Source organism: Peromyscus leucopus, chromosome 7 (assembly GCF_004664715.2).
Source record: "Peromyscus leucopus breed LL Stock chromosome 7, UCI_PerLeu_2.1, whole genome shotgun sequence".
NCBI lineage: Eukaryota > Metazoa > Chordata > Mammalia > Rodentia > Cricetidae > Peromyscus > Peromyscus leucopus.
Genome location: NC_051069.1, coordinates 2137767 through 2157500, shown reverse-complemented (window position 1 = coordinate 2157500; position 19734 = coordinate 2137767). Strand labels below are relative to the sequence as shown.

The window sequence follows — 19734 nt, the reverse complement described above, 5'->3', positions numbered from 1 at the left end:
CTAAATAATTTGTTTCTCTTTAGAGTAGAAGAGCTTCCTGTGACCTGTGCCACAATGTAACAAAATACTACAGTTACTAGTTTCTAAATAAACATTTTTACTAAAAGAACGAGCAAAAACAAAACCACATAGTAACAAACTATCAAATTATAGATCCCGAGTTGATAGACAGAAATGGTTTGGAGTCAAGAGCACTTACTATTCTTGCAGAGGACCCAACATGGGGGTCCCAGCACCTCCACAGGGCAGTGCAAAACCTCCCTTAACTCCAGCTCCAGAATACTAGGTCATTCTGGCCTCCACAGGCACCTGCACTCACACGCAGAGGCACACACTGACATACACCCATTGGAATCTTTTTTTTTTTTTTATGTACATCCCTATCCTAATAAAGCTAAGTAAAATCAGAATTACGGGAAGAATGTCTACGTAAACTCAAAATCACATGATAGCTTTTCCAAACACAAATAGGCAAGGAGATGGAACATCGGTCCATTTCTTCCCCCCATTCTGTTCTTTTTGATTAAAGAGGTACCAAAAACAAGGAAATTAGATTAAACTGCCAAATGGAACGAAGTTTGGTTCAAGAGCTATCAGAACTCTTACAATGAAGTCTCTGTCAGCGGGCTCGACACTCCTCAGGAGTTCTAAACTCACTCTGTACATAAATCAAGGAGGAGGAAAGCTCTCAACAATACAATGGAGTCACCCCACACTACAGACAAGAGCAAATTAAATGAAGGCGCTATAACCTCCTGGGTTTTGGGGGGTTTGTTTTTGTTTTGGGGTTTTTTTGTTTTGTTTTGTTTTTTGATGCTAAAACTCACATTAGCTTTAAGACATTGTCTATAAAGCCCTATAATCTAGGAAGTGTGGTGACAAACCTCTACTTCTCAGTACAAAAACCGATGCATCCACCGCACCACTGCTGACTCCGATCAATTATCTAGGCAGGATAAAGAAAACATCTTTTTTTAATGACTAACCAGCCAACTCCACACACTATCAGACGGGTCTGTCTCCTGCTCCACGGACTGCGGGGTGCTCGCCCGCCCCGGGCGGCTCCCGGCTTCGGCCCCGGTTACCTTCTTCACTCCATTGTCACCCCCACGCCTCGGCCTTCAGCCCCCGTCCTGCCGGCGAGCAGCGGCGACAGGGCGCGATCCCCTCACCCACTCCCTCGCGGGAGGCTGTGGGTGTGTCCGCGGACGGACTCTCGCCGGGACACAATGAGCCGCTCCGCGCCGCCCGGGACCCGCGGTCATCCCCCTGCCGCCGACCCCAGCCGCCGGCCGCGGCCCTTCCTCTTTCTCCCCACAGCTCGGCCCCTCCCCCGCCGCGCGCAAGCGCCGCCGCCGCGCCGCTCCCCTCCCCCGCACCCCCCTTCCGCCGGCGCCCTCACCCGAGTCCGCAGCCCCCGTGCGGCCAGGTCCGGGGCTCGCTGGCGCGGGCCGGCAAATAGCACCCGACCAGGCGAGGCGAGGCTGAGGCGGGCCGGGTGGCTCTCCTGAGGAGGGCGTCTGTCAACGCCGCGGCCGAGCGTGCGACTCAGCCCGGCTCGACCCAACCCGGCTCGGAACGCCCGATCGCGGCCCACGCGCGCTGGCGACCCTGAACGGCCGGCGTGTCTACGCCGCGCAGTCCCGGCACCCCGCCACCATCGCCGCCGCCGCAGCCTGGCCCGGCCCTCCCCGACTGCGCGAGCGCGACACCGGGGGCCTTTTACGACAGTTCGGAAAGCAAGCGCGCCGGACCTTCACGCCCTCTCACGTCGGTAGGTCTGCGCCTGCGCGGACCTGCGGCTACCGGGTCCGCCCCCCTGCGTCCCAGCCTTTCCCCTTTGCGCTGGCTTTCACGGACTGTTGGCCCTGTTGAGCGACCTTAAAAAACAAGCTCGTTGGGTTCGTTTCCTCCGGTGATTTCGGACTCAATTCTGCCTCCACCCTGCTTACTTTTTCTCTACTAAAAATTACAACTGCCGGGCTTACTGACTGCACTTGCAGTGCTCTTAAAGCAAAAACGTGGGGGTCTTTCCCAGCAAATGATACCCAAACCAGAGATCGCATCTCGCTGTTCAAGGGAATTGTTTCCAGAATCAGTTCAAGCGTGGTATTTAGCTAGCCAGGGAGCTCTGGCTATATAATCTCAGAAGCCTTCCTAATGACCTCACAAAACAAAAGGATTGAAATGTTTCACTGTGTGCCCTAGGAGGACAAGATGTAAAGACAGTGTGGGTCTGCAGTCAATCAGACAGACTTCCTGTCAGAAAGCTGATTTATTAACACCTTTATAAATCTCAGTTTCTGCCAAGCGGTGGTGGCGCACGCCTTTAATCCCAGCACTCGGGAGGCAGAGGCAGGCGGATCTCTGTGAGTTTGAGGCCAGCCTGGTCTACAGAGCGAGATTCCAGGACAGGCACCAAAACTACACAGAGAAACCCTGTCTCAAAAAATACCAAGAAAAAAAAAAAGAAAAACTCGGTTTCTTTTTTCATAAGCCAGGATAACCTCATAATGCTTTAAAAACAATCTTGTGAGGTCAAATATGACGATTTATATAAAGTTCCATATATTAACAATTAAGTGTTCAGCATTAATTCCCTCCTTATACACTGGCTCACCAATAATTTTATTCACTCGTGTTTTCCATATTCAGTGAAGAAGATGTTTTTAAATTACAAACGAGGGAAAATGAAAGAGCATTGGATCTGGATTTCCTCAGTCCCCCTAATTGCTTCTCTCTGAAAGTAGAGTACCACCTGCATGACTGAGCCCATGACTTGTTGACTCATGATGTCTCAAGCCTCTATTTTATTTCCTAAAGCTTTTGACCTGTATTCTTTAATAGGATACAGATACTTGCCACAGCTCTTGGACACTTAAAATAAAGCACTTTGAGTTTGTATTAGCTACATCAACTTTCAGTACTACAGTTTAAAAATGTGAAAAGCCCAATACTTTTTATTAGTGATTGTATGTTAAAGTTTTTACTTCGTTGGCCTAAATTAATGAATACCGAGATGGTCTGTGGTGTTTTTCACAGCAAATGATTCCCAAATCATACATGATGTTGAATAAAAATCAGAACTGCTCAATACTCAGGTGAATTGATTCTGAAATCAAGTCCAACATACTATTAAATAGCCAGGGAATTCTGGCTATCCATCACAGAAATACACACATGCCAAGATGCAGATGGGATGATTCCTTCCCACTTGCCAATAACATCTGGAGATACTTTGCATCCTAACACAAAGGGGGTGGCCATCTATTAAACAGAAAGGAGGGGCACAGCCAATACTACCTATCTGCACAGGACAGCCTTCAAAAATTCTCTGTACCAAAACTGTTGCTTTGTTTGTTTGTTTTCTTTTTGTGATGCTTGGGATCAAACTGAGGGCCTCATGCATGCTACCACTGAACCACATCCTTCAGGCTGGGCCTAATGTGTTATCACAATGGAGAAACTCTAGGTGTGGTGGTTTGAAAGAAAATGCCCCCCCCCAAAGGGAGTGGCACTAATGGGAGGTGTGATCTTGTTGGAGGAAGTGTGTCACTGTGGAGGCGGGCTTTGAGGTCTCATATATGCTCAAGCCACGCCTAGTAAGACAGACCACTTCCTGTTGCCTTCAAGTCAAGGTTATGGGACTTTCAGCTACCTCTCTAGCACCATGTCTACCTGAACACTACCATGTCACACCAAGATGATAATGGACTAAACCTCTGAAAATGTAAACCACCCAAATTAAATGTTTTTCCTTTATAAGAGTTATTGTGGTCATGGTGCCTCTTCACAACAAAAGAAACCCTAAGATATTGGGTTAAAGAAAATACACTATTAGCCAGGTGGTGGTGGTGTACACCTTTAATTCCAGGACTTGGAGGCACAGGCAGGTAGATCTCTGATTTTGAGGCCAGCCTGATGTATGGAGTGAGTTCTACTACACTAAGAAGCCCTGTCTCAGGAAAAAATGAAAAAAAAAAAAAAAAAAAAAAGGAAAAGAAAATACACTATTAAATTTTATTCACCTGCTTTAAAAAACAAACAAACCCCTTTACTATCACTTCCAGTAACTCAAAAGGTAAATTTTGTCTCACAATTATATTTTTTGGACACAGGCATCTCATAGACATCGTATCCCAAATGAGTGAATATACATATTTATTGTATCTGCTCTCCAACTATCTCATCCTCTCCTGTCTGTCAATAGCACCAAATAGAAACCTGAAGTTCATTTTTGGCTGCTATCTGTCTTCCTTATTATTCCTACTTCTAATTGAGTGAATGACAGATCCTTCCAGTTCTGCCTCTGACACATTTCCAACCCATCCTTCCCCTCTGCATCTTTCTCACATGTCTAAACTTCTAGTATCTCTGACGTTTGTTTAATGGACATGGACCCAGCATTGCCAGGTACTGCAGGTACTAAATACATCACCGCTCCCCTACTTGCAGCATTTTCATGGGATCCAGGAAGGAAGGCCATGATTGATACGTAATGTGGAAGTGCTTAGAGAGCACGACAGTGCTGTGAAAACAAGAAGAGAGGACATGACAGAGAAACCTGGAGGAAGTAAGGTCTAAACCACGTTTGACAACATGAGAAAGGATAGCTAAGTGAAGCAAATAGAGAGCTCTGGGCAGAGAGAGTCACGTGCACTAAGACAGAGAATTCTGTGCCTGGAACGCACCAAGCCAGCTTCCTCCCAGGATCTACTGACTTGCTGGGGAGTAACTGAAAGGTGAGGGGGAAGAACGGAGAGAAGTGGATTGAGGACATTTGAACTTTTTTTTTTAACTAATGTGTTTAAAATAGTTTTTACTTAAAATGATGGAAAGGCATTAAGGAAAATTAATAAAAAGTACAATCTGAGCACTGCTCATCAGGATTGAGTACTAGAGAGAACATTCCATGTGCAGAGTGGAGGGTGGGCTGGGAAGAGGGCAAGAGTAGTGCTAAGGATGAGGATGGTAGACGTGAGAATGAGGATCCCCTCTCGGCTCTACCCCTGCCCACACCTCCAGGTCTTTGACTGGAGGCCAGGCTGGATCTAGGGACCTGAGATCATTGCCTAGCCCAATTGTCATTAGAGAGGCTTCACCCAGCAACTGATGGAAACAAATGCAGAGACACACAGCCAAACATAGGCAGATCTCAGGAAATACTGTGGAACTGGGGGAGGAAGGATTATGAGAGCCAGAGGGACCAAGGACACCATGCGAAAACACACAGAGTCAACTGACCTGGGCTCATGAGGGCTCATGGGGGCTCATGGGGGCTCACGGGGGCTCACGGGGGCTCACGAAGACTGAACTGCCAACCAGAGAACTTGCATGGGACTGACCTGGGCCCTTTGCACACATGTTGCAGTTGTATGGCTTGGTCTTCCTGTAGGACTCCTGGCAGAGGGAGCAGGGGCTGTCTCTGACTCTGTTGCCTGCTCTTGGGACCCTTTCCTCCTATTGGGTTGCCTAGTTCAGCCTTAATAGGAGAGGAGGTGCCTAGTCTTGCTGCAACTTGATATGCTGTGGCTGACTCATATACGTGTGAGGCCTGCACTTTTCTGAAGGGAAGGGAGAGGGAGTGGATGGGTTAGGAGGATAGACTGGAAGGAGAGAACAGAGGAAGGGGAAACAGTGACCAGGCTGGGAAAAAATTAATTGAGTAATCATACAAAAGTCCAAGTCTGCAGCCTTAAAGTAGAGTGTTTTTATTGCATCATTCACACTATTTTACAAAAGGTGAATTCTCTGACAAAAGTTTGTATTTTTATGAATAATGATATAAATAGGATCTGCAACCTAAAAAATAAATAAATAAGAATGAGAAGAAAGATGGTGGCCAATGGTATGTAAGAATAAAGAAGTCTCTGATTCTTCTGAGTTTACAGTGATTGAATGCTCATGCCATGCAAGAAAGATATGTTTACAAAACTCAGCTTCTTGGGTTGAGGACTTTAAGTTAGAGACAGGACTTGTCTGTTCTGGTCCAGTAGGGTTTGGAAGTGTCTAACATTTACCCAAAGGGTTGATTCCATTTGGTCGATGGGTGTATAGGTCTGAAATTCAGGAGACCGCTGAGCTAATGCTGGAGCTTTGGGTTCGTTAGCATCTGTATCTGACCGTTGAAGCAATAACTTTGGTGAGGTTGACCAGAGAAGAAGTTAGAGGAAACGGTCACCTGGAATGCTGGAATGTCTGTTATTTAAAGAGCTGAGGAATGAAAAGAAATTCCAGAAGGAGATGACTGTGTTTGTGGGGTGGGAGCTCAAGATCTGCAGGCAGTAAAGTCAAAAGGAATTCGAACAATCAAGTGTCATCTGGGATTCATGAAATGCCTGTTGGTTCGACAATAAAGAGATCTGTAAACACGACCAGTTCCATAAATTATCTTGATTTTAGAATGGAGCTTCTTGGTCCAAGTGGTTTTGACACTTAGGTATTACTTGACAAAATTGGGTGATGGTTTTGGTTGTCACAACTGGGGAAGAGCTACTGATATCTAGTAAGAGGTGCTAAGCACCGAACAGTGGACAGGGTACTATCCACAGCAAAGAGTCATCTGGACTAAGATGTCAGCATCTCAGCTGAGAATTCCTAGTGCACAAAGTATTGAACACTAGTTACACCAGAATTGGTACTGTTTCATTAAATTAATAGTGAATGTAAAAGAGACAAATTTAGCAGGATAGAGAGTAAAAAAAAAAAGTAAGAATTTAAATCCTTTTGGTATGTTGAAGGAGAGAGGCAGGAAAAAAAGAGGTAAATTAAAGTGGCCCCAATAATCCCTGGAGAATAGCGGGCGCTCAGATGGCATAACATTAGTCATTCTGCTGAAATAGATGAGAAGAAGTGATGGGATAAATGAAATTGTTTGTTTGCTTATGGGGGTAAATAAAGCCTGCCCATTGAATGACCTTGATTTCTCTATGAAACACAAGGTAGTGCCATTTGCCAAGGCAGAAAGTTTGGAAGTGGCTGGGGGGGGGGGGCTAGTGATTAGAACACAGAGATTAAAAACATCAGAGTAAACCGGGCGGTGTTGCACACCCTTCAATCCCAGCACTCAGAGGCAGAGGCAGGTGGATCTCTGAGTTCAGGCCAGCCTGGTCTACAAAGTGAGTTCCCAGACAGCCATGGCTGTTATATAGATAAACCCTTTCTCAAAAAACAAAAACAAAAACAAACAAAATTCCATCCGAATAGCCAGAGGATGGTGCCGCATGCCTTTAATCCTAGCACTTGAGAGGCAGACCAACCTGGTCTACAGAGTGAGTTCCAGGATATCCAGAGCTACATAGAGGAAACCCTGTTTCAAAAAACAAAACAAACAAAAACCCCACACATCAGAATAGCCTCTGACATAGTGGCCAGTGGCCCGGATGATGCTGGCAACCCACAGCAGGAGGCCCATATCAGAAAAGGGTTGAGACTGGGAGGTCAGGCGCTGCAGCCTGTATCTGCAGCAGTAAAGGGGATGATAAGGTAGGCAAGAGCTCACATCTGAACTCCAATAGCTGCCCTCTGGTTTTCTGGGTGTTCCTTTAACTCCCATCCTACCATCCGTTCTACACTAAATAACTGTCGGGGTATAGCAAAAACTGAGACAATAAACTGACTAAAATCCTTTAATAACCCTTCATCACCTCCAGGTCTTGTCTAGACTCACCGGTGTCTTTTCATGTCGGATCTCACCATCCTGCCTCCATCCGGTTCAGATTTCAGTGCTCTTCTTAAACTTGTAACTCTTTCAAGACGAAACAAGCAAACAAAATCTACATGGCAGCATTCCAGGACCAGCCTTGGGTTTGCTCCTTGAAATTAACAACCTTCTGTTTGTGCAGTCTCGCGAGCTTGCCTGTTGGAGTGGAAGGAGCATCCCTTCTCCTACCCAAGGCTGATTCCTGGGACCATTAACCATTTGCCTCCATGGAAACTCTTCCCCTGGGGGGGGGGGTTTTGCCTCTCTTTTTCAACTGGGTCTTTCCTTCAACAAACCAAGAGGACTCGAGCTGTGCCCTTCCCTGACTCCAGCCCTGCTGGATGTGCACCTTTATGTCCCCTCACCGTACCTTTGCACCCACTGTTTCTTGGTCTGGAAGTACCCTTCCCTCTCCTCCACTCTCCCACCGTGTGTCATCTGCCTCTGTCATCTGCCAAGCCCTCCTCCCTGAAGCGCCCCCTCACCTCTCTGAATACCCAGCCGCAACCATTCCTTCCTTCCCTTGTAGTCTCGTCCCTCTACGTCCATACTGTACTCATTATACTTTTTTTTAAGATTTATTTATTTATTTATTATGTACATAGAAGAGGTTGCCAGATCTCATTACAGATGGTTGTGAGCCACCATGGGGGTGCTGGGAATTGAACTCAGGACCTCTTGGAGAGCAGTCGGTGCTCTTAACCTCTGAGCCATCTCTCCAGCCCCCTCATTATACTTTTTATATATACACTTGCATACCTTCCAAAACACTAAATGCAAAGAAAATGTCTTTCTTTGGCAGAAAGACAGCACTCAGTAAGTATTTATTGAACTGTAATGAGAAATGAGCTTTGGATTATAGTGTCAGTTTTACCACTAATTTTGACCAAATCATTTGGAATCTCTGACAATTAATTGAAGTTATCACCTGTGGAAGGGTCAGGACCATCCCTATACACTCTGGGCCAAATCCAATTGCTTTATGCTTTATTTATTTATTTATTTATTTATCTATCTATCTATCTATCTATCTATCTATTTATTTATTTATTTATTTATTTATTTATTTATTTATATGTGCATGGGTGTTTGGCCTGCTTGTATGTCTATGCAGCATGTGTGTGCTGTGTCTGCAGAGTTCAGATCCCCAGGAACTAGAGTTATAGGCAGTTGTGAGCTGCCATGTGGGTGCTAGAAATTGAACCAGGGTCCTCTGGAAGAGCAGCCAGTGCTCTTAACCACTGAGCCATCTCTCCAGCCCCCTTAATCCGCATTCTTGAAACTGCAGCAAAATAAAGCTTAACACATTAGCCTGAGTTCATGGGCCAGAAGTATCTAATTCTGTGTCTAATTTCAGGAAGGAGTTTCAGGAGCTTTGTCTAAACATAGAAATACTGGGGCGGGTGAGATGGCTCAGTGTGTGTGTGTAGGCTCAGGGTTTGCCACTGAGCCTGGTAATGAGAGTTTCATCCCTGGAGCCCACATGGAGGGGGGTACTGCTCTCTGAGGGTTGTTCTCTGACCTCCACATGTGAATGTCTCCCCAGAATAACTGTAAAAATCATAATTAAAAATTATTAATAAAGCTGGGCAGTGGTGGCGCACGCCTTTAACCCCAGCACTTGGGAGGCAGAGCCAGGCAGATCTCTCTGAGTTCAAGGCCAGCCTGGTCTATAGAGCGAGATCCAGGACCCACACCCAAACTACACAGAGAAACCCTGTCTCGAAAAACAAAACAAAACAAAAAATTATTAATAAAAATATGGAGCTAAGACGGGTGATGGTGGTGCACGTCTTTAATCCCAACATCCAGGAGGCAGAGACAGGCAGATCTCTGTGAGTTTGAGGTCAGCCTGGGCTATAGAGCGAGGTCCAGGACAGCTAGGACTGTTAACACAGAGAAACCCTGTCCCAAGAAACTAAATAAAAGAAAGGAAGGAAGGAAGGAAGGAAGGAAAGAGGGAGGGAGGGAGGGAAGGAAAGAAGAAAGAAAAAACAAACAAAACACATGGAGCTAGAGAGATGGCTCAGTGTTTAAGAGTACTTGCTGTTCTCCAGTGGACCTGGGTTCAATTCCCAGCACCAACATGGTAGCTCACAACCATCTGTAACTCCAGTTCCATAGGATCTGATGCTCTCTGGCCTCTGTGGGCAGCAGGCACACACATGGTACATAGACATACATGCGGCAAAACACCCATACACATACAAATAATTACCAAATTTCAATGTAAAAACAAAAATAAACATGGAAATACTGAGTCACTTGAAATAAAGGAAAGAATAGTTTCTACAAATGATCAAAAACCAGATATAGATAGATAGATAGATAGATAGATAGATAGATAGATAGATAGATAAATAGATAGATAGACAGGGGTATCCACTGTCCACTACATACTTCACAACTGAAAAAACTTTACAACCAAGATTAACCAAAGACATGGTCAAATTTGTAATGAAGAGGGTGACGCAAAACTTAGTGACTCAAGGCAATGCTCTGGGAAGATCTTGGGAGATTGTCAAGAGTATTTGCAGAGCTACTCTCCCCGTGACGTCTTTGGACAGGATGGGAAGGATCTCAAAAGGACTTCTGAGAACACTCAATGAGTCACAACAAATTCCTTATGGGAAATTGAAGCTGAGAACATTATAGACCCCATAACTGCAAGTTTAGCTAATGTGGTCCAGTTCCTCTGTGTGTACATATGCATGTGGATACATATGTATTGGTGAAATTATTAAGGCCACTCCACGTAGTTAAAAGGGAGGTTTATTTTGTGGGGTAACTTACAAGTAAAGGGATAGTTTACAGAGTCTGGGAAAGGTGTAGTGCAGTCCGGTGGTGTTCTCTGGAGAACTCTGCTCGGTCTACCTCCAGCGTCCAGGGTCTAGGAACCAAGAGAGCCCACACATCCGGATCTTGGGTCTTCAGGGTCCTCTCTCGGCCCTGTCTTGTAGGCATGACCATTACCGAAGCCTCAATGGGAGTTGGAACTTCCAGGTCAAAGCTGGAATGGCTGCCCACTACACATACGCATGTGTGTGGGTGCATGTGTATGTAGGTGCTCATGAAGGCCAGAGCTCAACCTTGGAGGAGCCATCCTTGTTTTTATGAACCGGGTCTCTCATTGATCCTGGGCTTCACCAGTTAGGCTAGGCTGGCTGGTGAGTGAGTCTTGGGATCTCCTTGTCTCTGTCTTCCCTCTACTGGGATCACAGCAAAGCCACCACACCACAGGCTTTTTACATGGATGCTGGGGGATTGAACTCAGGACCTCATATTTGCATGGCAAGTACTTTACTGACTGAGCTCTCTACCTGGGCCCTAAAAGTTTGTTTATATAGAAATGAGATTTTCTTTAGGTTACTTAATTGCAGAGACTATGTACGTCATGTAGAACTACATGGTCTTCATTGTAACTACAAAGGGACAGAGGCAAAGGTAGTCAATAGACACAGCTTTCATTTTCTACTAGTAAACTGTATTAAGAAGCTACTTGATGTAATGATAACCTCAAAAGAAAAGTTTTGTTTTGTTTTTCGAGACAGGGTCTACTAGCTCTGGCTGTCCCAGAACTTAGTCTGTAGACCAAGCTGGCTTCGAACACTCAGAAAATTCGCCTGCTTCTGCCTCCCAAGTACAGGGGTTAAAGATATGTGTCACCACAGTCGGTTCAAAACAGAATTTTCAAGAATATTTACTATAGGGCTGGAGAGATGGCTCAGAGGTTAAGAGCACTGGCTGTTCTTCCAGAGGTTCTGAGTTCAATTCCCAGCAACCACATGATGGCTCACAACTATCTTTAATGGTGCCCTCTTCCAGCCTACAGGGATGCAGGCAGAATACTGTACGCATAATAAATAAATAAATATTTTTTTAAAAAAGAATACTTACTATAGTTTAGGTTTCTCTAGTTGCATTGACTATGTATGGCCTTCAAGATATTTTGAATCATTAGTAACTAATACTGTGTGGCTTGGCATCTGAAAAACTAACGTCACAAACTGATCTAATGAAGTGATACAGAATACGTGAAATTTTAGTTGCACATGGTGACACACATTTGTGACCCCAGCAGTCAAGATATAGGAGCAGGAAGATCCTGATCAAGGCCAGCCTGGACTGCACAGAGAGACCCTGTCTCACCCACCCATCCCACTCATGCTTCAGACAAAAAGCCTGGCTGGAACTTTGAAGACAAACACTTGAAAGTCCATGCCGCCTCAGACATTTCTGGTTTTTAAGACAAGTTCTATGCACAAATGAGGCCAGCTGGTTCCAGGAAAGTATTTTTAAGGAAAGCTGTGGAAAGATAAAAGAGATAGCCAGCACCCCATGACTGGTAACTGCCTAGAATTGACTGAAGAGCCTTAGCTGACTGAACACCATTTTCAGAGGTGGTTTAGTCTGTCCACCCCTGTGCCTTACCTACAGTCAGTCAAAGGCAACCTGGGCTTCCCTCTGACCTTTGACTTTAGGCTGCTTTATGTGCTTTTCCATGCTCTGCAATGCTGTTTCGGAAATCCATAATTTCTGAAGTGTTCACCTCTGCTCGCTAGAAGAAAGTTTCTGATTACTGAAAAATAAGGCCCTCGGAGTTCTAACAGTTCATGTTTACTAGTCAGGTTTATATGTTCCCTGTGATGATTATAATTTCACAGGTGATTTACATACTGGTTAATTTTTTTAAAATTCAGAACAAGAAGTAAAGATGCCTCTATGCATTTTCTTGTTATTATTCATAGATAAGGTAAAGTTTTCCAAAAACATTAAAAGTTACAGCCTTAGTATTGATTTAATTATATAAAGTACATCTTGACTGACTTGGGACGATAGGACAAAGGAGAAAGATGAGTGAAATGTAATGTCCATGTACTAAAAGGGGATTTTTTCAAAAAGGATTTCTGTGTGTGCAGTGCTCATGGAAGCCAGAGGCATCAAATGTCCCCAGAGCTGGAATAACAGGTGGTTATGAACCACCCCACATGGGTGCTGGATACTGCATTCAGATTCGCTGCAAGACTAGTATACACTCTGAACCATTGAGTCAGCTCCCCAAGACCCCTCAAAAGGGATTTAAGAACTACTTAACAGCAGTGCAGAGGTGGTGCATGCTTTTAATCCCAGCACTCTGGAGGTAGAGGCAGGCAAATCTCTGTGAGTTCGAGGCCAGTCTGGTCTACAGAGTGAGTTCCAGGACAGCCAGGACTATTACATAGAGAAACCCTGTCTCAAAACCCCCAACAACAAAAACTACTTAACCGCTTGGATCTGAATGCCTCCAGCACTGAGTGCTGCTGGTAATATGTTTTGAGGGGCTGGAGATCCAACACAGGCGCCCCAGGATCTTAATGCAGGCTTGGGGAGTGTTCTGTCAGTGAACCGCCAGCCCACAGAGCACAAGTCACCATTATGCTAATGCTTCAGAAACTTGAAATGATTTAGAGATTTTAATTGATTTGAGATCTTAGTTAAGGTTTAGTCAATTGATTAATGTTGATAATGTCAAACTCTGAAACCTATTCATTTCAATTATACAGGTTAGTACAGCTTATGGTCTCCAATGTGGGAGAGTGTTGAACTGGGAAATGGTGCCATCTACTGAAGCAGCATTCCGGAAGCATCCTAACAACCAGTTCATTTTGAAGAATGTGAGGTATTGATTTTCTCAAAAATGTGCACCTCAGGGCCTGTGAGATGACTCACAGGTGTTCAACTCCCAAACTGATGACCTGAATTCAAGCCCCTGAACCCACATGGTGGAAGGCAAGAACCAATTCCTAAACGTTGTCCTCTGACTTCCTTCACATGCATGGTATGGTTTCCCCTGTGAACATTTAAAAAATGTACATCATCATGCAGCAAATATTCTTTAACTTAATCTCTCCTTTCAGTAAAAGACAGAAGACTGTCCACATGTGTTTATCATACCCAACGTCACCCTGACGAAGGAATTAAAAAGGTACCAACCTAACACAAGAAAATGGGACCAGGCCATTAGCCATCCAGTCCTCTCCAATGTCTGGAAGGGCAGTCAGAGAACTGGTGAGTCCTGTGGCACAGTGGAGAGGCAACAGAACAGCACAGATTCCTGCCAGAGAGGGCTGGGAGCTGTATGCCTTGCTGGATCTGAGAGGACAGGGACTCGGGCCAAGAGCAAGACAACAGCCCAAAGCACAAGACAGGAATGGTAGTGGAAGAGAGCAACTGTGAGTCTTTCTGTGGCAAGGCCAGACCTCTCCACTTGTCTCTTGACCACACGTGAAGAATAGGGCACCTGGGCCTTTAAATAAGGGGCAGGGAGTTGAGCAGAGAAACGGGTGGAGAACCAGAACAGCTGGTGTGACAAGCTGTGACAAATACTTCACATTCTAATGGTCAGGGGCCCCACCTGCCTAGCAGCAGGTGGCACCCATTTGTGCAGACTTCAGGTGTGGTTTTTAAACTACAACATTTGTAAATATTTATTGACCACTAAGAAATGCCAGTTTTTGTTTGTTTTGTTTTTTGTTTGATTTTTTTTTTTTTTTTTTTTTTTTTGAGACAGGGTTTCTCTGTGTAGTTTTGGTGCCTGTCCTGGATCTCACTCTGTAGACCAGGCTGGCCTCAAACTCACAGATATCTGCCTGCCTCTGCCTCCTGAGTGTTGGGACTAAAGGCATGTGCCACCACTGCCCGGCGAAATGCCAGTTTTATGAGAAGGTTGTAACATGAAAGAGAAACAGGTAAATATTTTTGAATGACTAAGAGGGTGGAGGTATGTCAACAAATATTAGGAAAATATTTTAAATTCTCTAATATACTCAGACATTTAAAATGCAGCAGTCTTTAAAATTTTTTGAAGCTTTAAAAAATTGTATGCGCATTAGTATTTTGCCTGCATGTACGTCTGTGCATCACATGTGCGCAGTGTCCACAGAGGCCAGAAAAGGGGTGTTGGATCCTCTGGAGTTACAGCCAGTTGTGAGCCATCGGTTGGTGCTGGGAATTGAACCTGGATCCTCCAGAAGAGCAATCAGAGCTCTTAGCAGCTGAGTCATCTCTTGGCCCAACACTGCAGTCTTAGAAGAGGAACAAAAAGTCATGGAAAAAAATCAAGGTGAAGCATTTAAGAATTGAAATTATGATTTCAGAGATTAAAATTCAGTACAAGGACTGAAAGATAAAAACAAGAAACTCAAGATGTTAAGAAAAAGAAAGAAAGAAAAGAAAGAAAGAAAGAAAGAAAGAAAGAAAGAAAGAAAGAAAGAAAGAAAATCAACAGGAAAGAAAAGGTGCAGCCTAGAGACGAAATATCTCTAATAGGGGTTTCTTAAAGAAAGAAAGCGAAGGAAGAAATGATGAGAAAAATACTTAAAGTCCCGAAATACAGAAGAGTTCAAAATTTTAACATACTCAGTTACCTGCTAAGAGATCTTTTGTCCACTACAAATAATGCTGCTGTAAGCATTTATGGACAGGTCTGTTGAATCCTTGCTCCAGGTCCTTCAGTGTATATACCTAGGAGGGGCATTTGCTGGGTCAAATGGTCACTCTGTGATTAGCTTTGTGAAGAATTGTCAAACTGTGTTTCATGGCAGCCACACAATTTTACATTCCCAAGCAACAATATTAAGAGTGCTACAGTATCTTCCACACCAACACTTGTTACTGTTTTGGTTTGTTTTTAGAGACAGGCTCTCTGTTTTCCAATCTGGCCTTGAGCATGTGGGCTCACATGGTCCTGTGTCAGCCTCCCAACCAGCTGAGTTCACGGCTCATCTGTTTGATAATAGTCATAAGTGGGGAGGTGAAGTAGTGTCTATCGTATTCACACTGATTTTTTTTTGGGGGGGAGGGGTTGTTTTCGGTTTTTAGTGAGTACCTTAGAAATGATCATAATTCTTTTTTAAAAAATCAAAACCTGGGCTGGAGAGATGGCTCAGAGGTTAAGAGCACTGACTGCTCTTCCAGAGGTCCTGAGTTCAATTCCCAGCAACCATGTGGTGGCTCACAACCATCTGTAATGAGATATGGTGCCCTCTTCTGGCCTGTAGACATACATACAGGCGGAACATTACATACATAATAAATAAATAAATCTTTTTTTAAAAAATCAAAAGCTGCTGGGTGGTTGGTGGCGAACACCTTTTTTCCCAACACTCAGGAGGCAGAGGCAGGTGGATCTCTGAGTTGAAGACCAGCCTGGTCTACAGAGCAAGTTCCAAATTCCAGGACAGCCAGGGCTACAGGGAGAAATCCTGTCTCGGTGGTGGTGGTAGTGGGGGGGGGGGGTTAAAACCTGATAATGTGGGGTTGGAAAGAAGGTTTCAGCAGTTCAGACCCAGGTTCAATTCCCAACACCCACATCTGAGGCCCTTTTCTGGCATCCTTGGACACTGCATGCATGTGGTGTACATACATAAACACACACACAGGTATAAACACTCCTACATGTAAAATAAAATAAATCTAAAACATAAAAATAATAACCCTGATATTGTTATCTTTAGATTCCTGGACAAAAATCTATAAGTGACTTACCAGCATTTACTACATATATTACTCAACATTCTCAGTTTTATCATCTGCTATAATTCTATAACTTTTAGCTCTTGGGCTGGAGAAATGGCTCAGGTTAAGAACACTGACTTCTCTTCCAGAGGTCCTGAGTTCAATTCCCAGCAACCACATGGTGGCTCACAACCATCTGTAATGATATCTGGTGCCCTCTTCTGGCCTGCAGACATACATGCAGAGAAAACATTATATGCATAATAAATAAATAAATCTTAAAAAAAACCTTTTAGCTCTCAAGAGTATACTGCTTTGCATAATCCTATTTTCATAATCAATATGATTTCATAATTAATAATCTAGGCCGGGTGGTGGTGGTGGTGGTGGAGGCGGCGGCGGCGGCGGCGGCGGCGGCGGCGGCGGCGCACGCCTTTAATCCCAGCACTACGGAGGCAGAGCCAAAAGGATCTCTGTGAGTTCGAGGCCAGCCTAGTCTACTGAGCAAGATCCAGGACAGGCACCAAAACTACACAGAGAAACCCTGTCTCGAAACAACAACAAAACAAAAACAAACAAACAACAAAAATCAACAATCTATTATTTAGATCTATTCGTATACAGTATTCCTCTCCATCCCCCTGCTTCTTGAGACTCTTTAAATTAGCCAGACTTGCTTCAACCTTGCTCTATAGCCTAGGCAAGCTTTGAATTTACCATCCTCCTGCTTCAGCTTCCTGAGTGGCTGAGATGATAAGACTGGGCCACCAGGCTCAGCTGTAAATATTTCTTTGAGCTCCATTGCTTTCTACACCTAATTTCCCCCTTGTTTAGTTTCTATCTTTATTCTAAAAAATGTTTATAGTCAGGTGTGGTGGTATCTGCCTTTAATATCAACACTAGGGTGGCAGAGACAGGCAGATCAGCATGAGTTTGAGGCCAGCCTGGTCTACATAGTGAGCTCTGGGTCATTTAGAGAGGCCCTATCTAAATAAGTAAATAAACAAACAAATGAACAGATAGAACCTTTTTTGGTTTTTTGTTTGTTTGTTTGTTTTGTTGTTTATTTTTTTGGTTTTTTCGAGACAGGGTTTCCCTGTGTAGCTTTGCACCTTCCCTGAAACTCACTTTGTAGACCAGGCTGGCCTCGAACTCACAGAGATCCGCCTGCCTCTGCCTTCCGAGTGCTGGGATTAAAGGCATGTGCCACCGCCCGGCTTTTTTGTTATTGTTTGGGGGTTTGTTTGTTTTTCAAGACAGGGTTTCTTTGTGTAACAACTCCACTGTCCTGAAACTCTCTTTGTAGCCCAGGCTGGCCTTGAACTCACAGAGATCCCCCTGCCTCTGCCTCCTGAGTGCTGGGCTTAAAGGTATGCGCCACCACACCCCACAAATAAAATTGTGTATTTTTTGTGTGCATAATGGGAGCTGGTGCATGTGCCACATTTGGCATGTGGACCAAAGGACAACTTGGGTGTCAGTTCTCTCCTTCTACAGTTCCGTAGTTTCCAGGGATTAAACTTAGGTCGCCAGGCTTGCATAACAAGGACCTTACTCTCTTAGCCACCTCAGTGGCTCACCTGATTTTTTTTTCTTTTTCTTTCTTTCTTTTTTTTCTCCAGAGCTGAGGACCGAACCCAGGACCTTGTGCTTACTAGGCAAGCGCTCTACCACTGAGCTAAATCCTCAACCCCAGATTTTTTTTTCCTGCAAGATTATTTTCTTCTCTGCATGGTGAACACCCTACAGGACATCCTTTAAGTAGTTATCTATTGGCAATCTAGATCTTTTATTTTTCTTGAAGCCTGTTGTCTTCTGTCCTTGAGGTCAGCGGTCAGCTCAATGGTAGTGCGTTAAACAGTTTTTCTTTTTCTTTTCTTTTCTTTCTTTCTTTCTTTCTTTCTTTCTTTCTTTCTTTCTTTCTTTCTTTCTTTTTTTGTGGATACATTGAGCCCATCTTGATTCACTAAAGTTCTATTCTAATGTGGACTTGAGTATTTATTTTTATTGATTCTTCTTTGGCTCTGTAGAGTTTCCTAAGTCAATGGGCTACTAGACATCATCTTTCTAAAACCAATCCTTCTTCTCTTTCTTCCCCTAGAACCTCAATGAAACTGACTGTGCCTTCTTGTGTCTAATACAGCTTTTATTCTGCTTTATGGGTCTGCTTTATGGGATATATATATCACTTCCTGGTATCTACATTCATTATTTTAATTTTTAAATTACTTTTTGCTTCATTCTGGAACTCATTTCATTCTCTTTGGTTGGGGATTAATCAACTAATGCCATTAAAAAATTGGTATTAGCAGGGCGGTGGTGGCACACGCCTTTAATCCCAGCACTCGGGAGGCAGAGCCAGGCGGATCTCTGTGAGTTCGAGGCCAGCCTGGGCTACCAAGTGAGTTTCAGGAAAGGCGCAAAGCTACACAGAGAAACCCTGTCTCGAAAAACCAAAAAAAAAAAAAAAAAAAAAAAGAATTCTTGATTTCTAGAATCTTTTGTGTGGCAAATATGCTGTGTTGTTGTTTTAAAAACATATTTCATTTCTTCTTGCTAAAGTTTTCAGCCTTTTTTGTTCCCTAAACACAGTAATCATCTTGTTTTTCCAAGTCTGTGTCTGGGAATTCCAGGTTCTGGAGTGTCCTGTCACTTCTTTTTCCTGATGGTTCGGACTCGTGACTTCTCCTCTCTGTGTGTCTCTTTTCCTGAGTCCAAGCTGTTGAGCTTGAAGTGATTTTTACAGACATCACCTGATGCTAACTTCCTCCTCAAAGGATTCTGGTCATATCTGCCAAGTGCTCAAGGTAGTAAACAGTGCCGGACAGAGGTGTGTGGTTCCCATCACCTCCTGGCCTGGAGGACTGTGGTCCACACCCTCCCTCTCAGAATACAGCTCTCTATACCCTTATACAAAACCTGGTGTGGATCACCATCCTTGGAGTGCTACTTGTATTCTAGCCTTCATTCCTGCAGCCCGGGAAGGCTTCTATAAGCAATTTCGTGACTCATTTATCTCTACAGGGTCTGTGCAGAATACAGGAAAAACCTGCTTCCAAATGGCTCACTCTGGGCCCCAGTTCTAACTCATGTCTTGCTTCTAATTCCTACAAAATTACAAGATGTTTCATGATTTTTAAATCTCTTTAGTAATCTGCAGTGGGATGGCAAGTGCCAATTATCTAGCCCAGATGTTCTGCCGGTATGGACTTTTCCTAAGGAATTATGTATGCAGCTTTACACGTGTGCTGATATCTCAGTTTTATATCTTTGTCTTCATCTTTCTTTGAACACCAGATGTATCTGTTCAACTACCTATTCTATATCTCCACCCTATTATTTCATGGGAACTCCAAGCCCAAAGAAACAAACAATCAGATTTCTATCTATGTGTCATTCAATTCTTAAGTCCAAAGTTTCAGCTTATGCTTTAGTTTTTAGATTTATTTATTTATCTTTAATATGTACCTGGTGCCCACGGAGATCAAAAGAGGGTTTTAGATCCCATGGAACTAGAATGACAGATGATTGTGATC

At 44.0% G+C, this 19734-nt stretch overlaps 1 protein-coding gene and 1 long non-coding RNA gene across 9 annotated transcripts in view; one reads left to right on the top strand and one right to left on the bottom strand.

Annotated features, from left to right (window-relative positions):
- Rnf111 (ring finger protein 111) overlaps window positions 1-1671 on the bottom strand; it is a 77813-nt gene extending 76142 nt beyond the window's left edge. For 3 of the 8 annotated variants that reach the window (XM_037207359.1, XM_037207363.1, XM_037207362.1), the window contains exon 1: window positions 1403-1671. The gene's annotated coding sequence lies outside the window, so the exon portion shown is untranslated. Of the gene's footprint in view, window positions 1-986; window positions 1065-1085; window positions 1284-1402 lie in introns of those variants that run through there. The other 5 variants (XM_028865760.2, XM_028865805.2, XM_028865809.2 and 2 more) reach the window with 5 other exon arrangements.
- A 16-nt stretch (window positions 1672-1687) lies between these two features.
- LOC114690831 overlaps window positions 1688-19734 on the top strand; it is a 37673-nt gene continuing 19626 nt past the window's right edge. The window contains exons 1-2 of the long non-coding RNA XR_003734135.2: window positions 1688-1774; window positions 13246-13750. This is a non-coding gene — a long non-coding RNA (uncharacterized LOC114690831). The remainder of the gene's footprint in view (window positions 1775-13245; window positions 13751-19734) is intronic.